At 41.2% G+C, this 8,674-nt stretch overlaps 1 long non-coding RNA gene across 2 annotated transcripts; it reads right to left on the bottom strand.

Annotated features, from left to right (window-relative positions):
* Window positions 1-6,295: 6,295 nt before the first annotated feature.
* On the bottom strand, window positions 6,296-8,438 carry LOC127305614 (uncharacterized). Of its 2 annotated transcripts, XR_011746864.1 has the most exons (4): window positions 8,008-8,438; window positions 7,578-7,722; window positions 6,718-6,857; window positions 6,296-6,640 (listed from the first exon to the last, which is right to left on the bottom strand). It is a non-coding gene; the product is annotated as an uncharacterized lncRNA (long non-coding RNA). The 2 variants fall into 2 exon arrangements; XR_007854040.2 differs by having other exon boundaries at window positions 6,296-6,857; window positions 8,008-8,344.
* Between the last annotated feature and the right edge of the window lie 236 nt (window positions 8,439-8,674).

Below are 8,674 nucleotides of genomic sequence, written 5' to 3'. Positions count from 1 at the left end.
TTGGGTTATTCCAATGCAATCAATGCTCACTTGTCCTAAAACCTCCACATAGTTAGGAGTACACTCAAACACCAATTCAAGCTCATCCGGGTCCGAGTCTATGTTTTTTTTAAAAGGTGTCCTTGTTCACATGATGAACATGAAAAATTCTCTTCACTCCTAACACAATTACAAGAACACATAGATGAAAGGATACATATGGTAAACTAGAAGGGGATGTGGATATGTTATACAAATTTTCTTTAAATTACTCGCAGTAAGTGTGCCTAATGCAAACTAGGTGAGGCAACATGTATGCTGATACAATATACTTCAAGCATGAAGGTTATTAAAAATGTAAAAAAACACAAGTAAAGTGACCAGTTTGAGATAACCAAAGCACGTGGAGAAGAAGATGTATTCCTGTTTTTCCTTCATTGGAAAGAAGGTACGTCACGCTTGGAGAGGTGTGAGATCCCACGAAGGAATTCCTAACGCCATGAAGATTCACCTTCTTCTCTGTAGCCAATCCCATGATGGAATAGCTCACTGACTTCTAATAGACTTCAATGTAGTCGCCAAGACCTCACAAACTTCTTGGATAAAATCCACAACGACCCGGATGTTTCCGAGTGACCCTAGCCACCTAGGGTTTCCCACAAACCCAAGAGTAAAAAGTTTGCTCGGAACTCAAGGGGGAATAAAATTTGGAATGGTGGGATCATAGATTGGGACATACTCTTGCTTTCTACAAAAGGGATCTGGCTTTGGTTGGGTAGAATGAGAGATCCAAGCTGTTGGTATTTCAACAATGGTGTGTGTGTGTGTGAGAGAGAGAGCTTAAAGATAAGACATGAATGGTTAACCTAACCCTCTAAAGTTGGAAGAATGGATATTTATAGTGAAAGGAGAAATATAGACGTTTGCAAAAGTTCCTGGAACCTAAAGCGAGGTAAATCCACATTGTCAGCTTCCTTGCTGATTTGGTCTGGCAGCCAGACCAGCACGCCAGAATCGGCCCCGGTTCGGCAGCTTGGGTGGATATCGCTACAGGACCTGCAATCATTCCTTACAAAATTCAAGATATAGAAAACAATAGGTGATACGTTGCAAACATATCTATAAATTTTTATGCTCCATGCTTCTTTTACACCAATTGTTATATGTTTTGTTTACACTTCGTGGCACTTTTATGCATTTTTCGGCACTAACCTGTTGACAAGATGTCACAGTGCCAGTTTCCTGTTTTCTGCTGTTTTTGGTTTCAGAAAATTTGTACAGGAAATATTCTCGGAATGGGACAAAACAAAGCCGAAGTTCCTATTTTACAGAAACGGAGACGGAGTCCAGAGGTGGGTCGAAGAAGTGGCGCAGGGCGGCCAGACCACACCTAGGCGCGGCCTGGCCCTGGCCCGCGCCTAGGGGTGGTGTGGGCCACCCCGGCACCCCACCGACCTATCTCCTAAGCATATATAAAGCCTTCGACGCAAAAACCCTAAATCATTAAGCCTCCGTTCTAGAAAAGTTCCGTAGCTCCACCGCCATCGCAGACAAGATCCGGGGGACATAAAGTCTCTATTCCGGCACCCTGTCGGGACGGGGAATTGCCCTCGGAGCCATCTCCATCTACCCCACCACCATCTTCATCGCTATTGCTGACTCCCACGATGAGAAGTGAGTAGTTCTCCCCCGAGGCTGAGGGTCTACCGGTAGCTATGTGGTTTATCTCTCTCTCCCATAGTGTGATCTTTATGTGATCATGAGCTTTGTAATCCAGATGTCGTTATGCTATTCAAGTGGATTTTACTTATGTGATCTCCAGAGTCTCCTTGTCCCACGTGTGTAAAGGTGACAGTGTCAATGTGGGTCTCTTAGGCTATATTTCACAGAATACTTGTTCACTGAATTATGATTTGAGTTGGATGTCTCTATGAAATTGTGGCGTGTTAGTACCTCCTATGAATGCTCAAAGTGATAGCGTGGAGGGGTTCATTAGTACTTGGGAATACATCTTTAAGGGTTACTTTTGCAGCCCTATGCAATGAATTAGTGTTCGTTATCCAACCAGAGAGTAGTTCAGAGTAGCATAGTGAAGTGCTTATATTTATATTCATTTATGATATCATTGTTGAGAGTGATCCCTAGTGAAAGTATGATCCCAAGGCCTTGTTTTTAAGCATCGAATCACCGTTTGTTTACTGTTTTATTACATATTTACTTGCTGCCATATTTATTTCAGATTGTTATTATCACTCATATTCATCTATATCACTTGCATTTTACTACTCTTCGATGAACTAGTGCACCTATACATCTGACAATTGTATTGGGTGTGTTGGGGACACAAGAGACTTCTTGTATCGTAATTGCAGGGTTGCTTGAGAGGGATATCTTTGACCTCTACCTCCCTGAGTTCGATAAACCTTGGGTGATCCACTTAAGAGAAACTTGATGTTGTTCTACAAGCTTCTGCATTTGGAGACCCAACACTGTCTACAAAAATAGAAACGTGCGTAGACATCAATATGCTACAATTAGTGGAAAGCGTGGGTGGCATCTGGTGGCCTATGTTTCTATTTTTCATCAATCCATCATCTTATATACCAAATCATATACTTAGTCTTGAGAACAAAATCCGCATTCTTGAAAACAAGAAGAAGGCGTTGTTGGAAGAAGAGCAATCGCTCATCATGGCAGCAGCCCACCACGGTGAACCAACAACTGGCCTGCCGGAACCATTCTGGTTTCTCCGAAACTGCTCTCTGATATGCATTTCGGTACATACCGGAGCAGTTCGACGACGCCGAGAATTTTCAACGGGGAAACCCGCGCCGCAGTTTTCCAGAACCTTCTTAAACTGCATTTTCTTCAAAAACTAAACTTTCCCGAAAAGTGTGATGGGTCAATATGGTGCTAGGATGTGTGTGTACGACTTAGACAAATCACCAACGATCTCATTGAGACCACCCCTCTCAATAGTGCGGTGTTTCCTATCGACTAAAGTATAAAACAACAAAGAAAATAGTCAAAACACCGTCGCTTCTATTGAGTGCCAAATTGGGGGGGGGGGGGGGTCTCTCACCACCTTCCGACCATACTTGCGAACTAAACATGTGTATACAATTATAGATACCATTAGTCCACACATTAAAATGGTGTCATCAGTAGCCAAAATAACAGTTAAGGGTAAAATACCCTTATAATGTCCTCCAAACCGAGCTGGAGTCACATAGAGATAATATGATGAGCTTGTATTCCATAGAATATATTAAGAAAGCCCTCCATAAGATATGCACTTGGTTGAATTTTCCTTTGAATGCAAAATGCATCTATAGAGAATGTAGAGAGATCCGCCAATATCTTTAGGAAACAAGCATGACATAGACAAGTTATAAGCATGGATATCTAAACAAGCATGATAGAGAGCATAGCACAACAAAATAGATATCCAACAAACTTGTCCTAAGAGACATGCATGTTTAACGCCGACTCCTCCTCATGGCGCTTGTTGCCGAGCACGATGTCGTCTTCCAACCGCTTCAAAATCTGGCCAGACGTGTCCTCATCTCTACTCCATTCGCCTCCAAATCCATGAGGACCTGCTGCGTCTGCACGATGTTCTTCGTCGGCGCCGTCGCGACTCACTCCAGGAGAATCGAACCAAGATAGGGATTTTGTGGGATTCACCAAAGTGATCCCCACCTTTTGCTTGGATTTACAGATCAATGACGAGAGATTCAAGAGTGCAACGAGAAGGAGAACAAAATGCTGCTGGAATCACTGGCTCTTAATACCAAATTGTCATCACTCACAACCACGGTCGGACAAATTCAGCGAACTCCAGTACAACTCGAAAACAGAGATGAGGAGGAGAGGAGCAAGGAAGAGATGGGCAAATAAACAGAGGGTGAGAGAGACCACCACGATGCTGGCCCTTACCCACTACAAATCACAGGTGGCCCAAGTCCAACACATACATTCCATCCTTGGCCCATCACTTGACTACCTTTGTCACACGTGCTTCAGGCACGCTAGTAGACAATGCAGGTGTGACAAATTAATAATAAAAATATTATCCAACAAATATGTATGCTGGTAGAGTAGTGTGCAAGATAATGCAACTAATACATCGTAACAAGTACATTCCTTCCTAGCTCCCTCTTCCATTAAATCAACTCACGGTCGTAGTACGGTGTCGCCCGCGTTGCATTATAGAATTCGAATCAGATTGGTCAAGGATTTGTAGATATACGGTTCCAGCGAACTGAAGACGCGGTAGCCTCAGCTGTCGTCCCAACGTACTAATTAGTTAGTATACTATAGTACTTAATTGCTAAACGAACGTACTGAGTAATTAAGAACAACCCCCTGGCTACATGGCGTGTTTGGTGCACACAAAGTTGGTCTCCATCCAAGGCATGCTTTTTTTTTTTTGAGATGACCATCCACGGCATGCTGCCAAAAGGCCAAATTGTCCGCTGAACTTTCCTTGAGGAAAGACAGACCAACCATATATGCATACTACACTCATATAAAGTGGTTGTTGAAAGAAGCATCCGTTTGGCCGGCGAGGTGCACGGCTGCGTACACAACCAGCCAGCAAGAATGTCTTCGTACTGATATAGCCAGAATGAATTTTTTTTTTCTGGTTACCCGTGGATCCACAACCAAGGGGAAAACGATTGACGACCATGACAACTCTTGCACTATTTTTCATCTGAGTTCTGAATACTTCAGTAAGCGCATAAACAAGTATCGAAAAAGTGAGCTACTACTATTCCACAGCCAAAAGGATAGCGCACACAAACGTGGGTAGTGCTAACCCTATCCTCACATTACCCTGCTCCTATACTTACTCTAATTCATATCTAACCCTATCGTTTACGAGCTGTTACTTTTTTAATTAGCTGCGTGCATCACCATTATCCCAATCCATGTCCAGATCTGGTCCGTTTAAATACAGCGAAAGACTGCCTTCACGGTCTGGCCTTCTAGGCTAGCCTGGCTGCGACCCGCTACGATGTTGATTCTTGTTCAGCTACGGGATTGAGGTTCGTGCTCGAAACTTCGTTACCTCAATTGGTCACCAGTAATCTGAATATGCTAGAGTAGGACCGGTAGTATATTATCCATCTATGCGATTGATCATTTTAACGGAATATCTAAAAAGAAATTCTGTTTATGCAAGAAAACTAACCAAGTAACTTATTGGAGTGTCAAATAGTGTGAGAAGTTATTAAATATATATAGGTTGCGATGCCTTCCTGGACCTTGGTCTGGTGAAAACTATACATTTTCCAATTTAACAAGTTACAAGGTGGTTTTCGCTTTAGAAATGTGCAACTGCATTGTAACCGTCTAAGTGGGGATTTAAGAAAGTCGTCAACTTTGAACAAGCAAAATCATGTGGAATTTCTTGGTCCCAAGCAGGAATTCCATTTTCTAAGTACCGATCTCAAACGAAGACCTTAGCTTAATTAATTCTACAATCGAAAGTTATTTTTATCGCTTCGGTAGCACGGGCCACTTGGAAGTCCCACTCACGATAGTGTGCACACGACGGGCATACTTACTCCAAGGAGAGGAATATACCCATACCAAACCAGTCGCCAACGCAAAGTACAACAACAACAAGTGCAGCAAGTGGCCATGCATGCATCGCCGTCTAGCTCGATCGAGCATTTGTGTGGAGCATATGCCGTATATCACATTGACTAGATTTAGATGTGCGCCTTGGCGCACGACCCCGTAGATCTCGTGTGAAAATTTATTTTGTATATAATACTCTCTTAAAATCATTAATTTAACGAATATAATAAATTATATCATTAGAAAGAATAGGATCCTCTCCTCAAATGTACTTTCCAGTTGTCTAGTATACTCAGTTCTGCTCTCCCCGTAGAATATGTTGTACAACTAAAAAGATAAAACAGAAGACCAAATACACAGAGATCATGACTGTGCACTAAATGGATTGATTATAAAGATCAAATGCGGTACAAAAATAGATGAAATAGACGTATAAGTGTGATAAAAAAAGCTGCCAATATGATAATCCATTTTAGTACAAAGTCTTTTCTCCAAACCAAGTATGGCAGCTAGTAGAAAGTACAAAGAAGTAAAAAATAAGAGTGAAGATAGCAACATGAAGCAAAGCAATTGTACAGAACGAAGGACACGGAAGGGTCAAGCCACCAGCTAGAAGAGATGCAGAAGACAGCTATTGCATCGTACGGTTGATTCATATGTACAATACATAGCAAAAGAGAAGAGTGGAACGGTAAGATTCTACAGCACCTAGATAGCTAGAAGAACTATCGGTGACCCGTGTCACCTATTAGACAACTTTCCTGAAAAGTAATTCACGTAACAATTAACGTTAGGTCCGAGTTGACGGTAAGCAATATAGAGTTGGCATCATTTTAACATGAACGGTTCATACTCACCTAACGGGGAATCAACTGATGTTTTTCTTTCCATCAGCATCAGGCACGTCTTCGACAGGATTTGTTCCATATCTGCAAGTTTATCTTTTGTCAAGTCATGTTGAACATGCAAAACTGATCGGTGAAGAATAATTGTGTTGCCCATACGGTGTCACCCACAAGGCCACAACCCCTTGCTAATGCTTAAAAATCGGACGGCCCACATGCTTTAATCTCTGTGAATGCACATTTAAATTAATAGCTAAGCACATATTCTTACTTCAACACTTCCAAGAAATTGCTCTGTGCCTACCATGTTATGATGAAAACCACTTGCAAAACTCCTCACTTATCAGTCAGCTCTGTAAGTAAGTGAACTGGGCCTTCACAACTCATCAATTATCAACCATGCATCTCTGGAAGTAACTGAACTGGAAGCCTTCCCTATTCCGCCTATAGTGCAGAAAAGTAAAAAAAAAAGTGCTAGTTATAGAGCAGAATCAAAACATGGAAGTACTATAAGTAAAGTTCTTATTCCAGATTACATGGATGGGTTGCAATTTCTTATTGGAATTTGCAAAGGACCAAAGATAACAAATGTGTATGTCCTGTATCGAGTAGTGCAGCCATCCAGCTGGGATGTGCACTGATAGTTCATCTCTATGTCCTGTAATCGGCCTCCTAGGAGGATGTAAACATTTTTCTATCTTTTCAATGAAATGAAATGAAAAGGAAGCGCTTTCTCGAAAAACAAATGTGTATGTACTAACGAACTCTCAGCAAATAAATAAACCATTTTTCATATGTAAACGGGGCAGTATCTACCCAGCAAAACGAAATGAGAAGCGAATTCAGACCTGAGATTTCGCCTCATTGCGGCAAAAAGTTTTTTTTTGGGGAAATAGCATATTTAGTATAAATATTAATAAACTGGCATTTTTTTCCTTGATCTACAGATACCAATGATATTTTAAGACCAGGATAGGTACAAGTAATTAAGTTTAGGTCTAATTCAGTAAAACAGGGCACTTAATTTGTATACCGAAGAAACATATTTAGTACACATATATAAAGTATGTTCTACATAATTTATATGAAGAACACTGTACTTTTTAAATTTCTAAGTCTTGACATATGAAACTGTGGAGTTTATCCACTCAAAAAAGAACAAACCTTCATTGGCTTGGAAATAGTTAGAGTAGAGCTCCTTTCGTCCTTCAATATGTCGACACAAATGCTCCCATTGTTGTTGATGTCCTTTAGGCCAACTGAATGGCTGCTTCAGTTGTTAGGGACCAATCTCCTCGAACTAATGGGCCTTTTGTAAGAAAGGAAACCTCATTAGATAGCTTATCAAAAATAATTGCACCTCATTTCTATGTTCGGCATAGTTGTTGCCAGTCCTATAGGAATATGTACAGATGTAGACTGTAGAGTAGAATTAGTGGCAAACTTAAGTAGTGTTTTTTAATTCGAAGTTCTCATAAGCACCATTTCAGATTAGGAAATAGAGCAATAATTTGTTGAACTGAATTTGTTCGCCTTTAAAAATAGGTAAAGAGCATCAGTACTTGACAGATGGGGAAAGAACAGGAGAAAGTACCTGTAGGCTGCATCTCGCTGCCGCTGATCTCTCGACAGTCCATTGTGGCGCAACATACGGTCTAGAGACAGTAGGCAAAAACCTAGATGACGATCCCGGTGCTGGTACTATCGAGGCCGCTAATGCTTCAATAGCAAAGATCATAAGGAACCAATGAGCTAAATAGAACAAAATCATGAAGGGGCAAAATCAAATCTAGTAAACTCCATGGTCAAATCTCTCGCAAGGCACACTCCATGCTCAATCTTATAATCCAGAAAACCGCACAAAGAGGATTAATGATGAGTAGCTGAACTGAATATTACTATGCACATGTAATACTATGCACATGTAACTCAGTACATACTGGCCACCAATACAGGTCAGCTTAACGTCTTCCACTGATGAGCTGAACTGAATAAGCTCTAGACAAAATAATTGGTACCAAACATATATCGATTCATGTACCTCACCTCAGACGGGCCGAGAGGGCTGCAACGCTAGATGGCTGATGATGGCAGGGTGACAGTATGCATGATTTCCAACACTATACGTAACCTCTGTTGTGGAGATGGCCCGTGCAATTGGAAGAGAGTAGCAGAGAAAGACAAATTAAATAGTCAATGATGTGTAAATAAAGTCTACATCTTAAAGATAAACACTGGAATCTTTGAAGCAAAACAATAAG

This window comes from Lolium perenne, chromosome 6 (assembly GCF_019359855.2).
Source record: "Lolium perenne isolate Kyuss_39 chromosome 6, Kyuss_2.0, whole genome shotgun sequence".
Classification (NCBI taxonomy): Eukaryota; Viridiplantae; Streptophyta; class Magnoliopsida; order Poales; family Poaceae; genus Lolium; species Lolium perenne.
The sequence above is the reverse complement of the archived record's forward strand: the minus strand, read 5'-3'. Positions and strand labels throughout refer to the sequence as shown.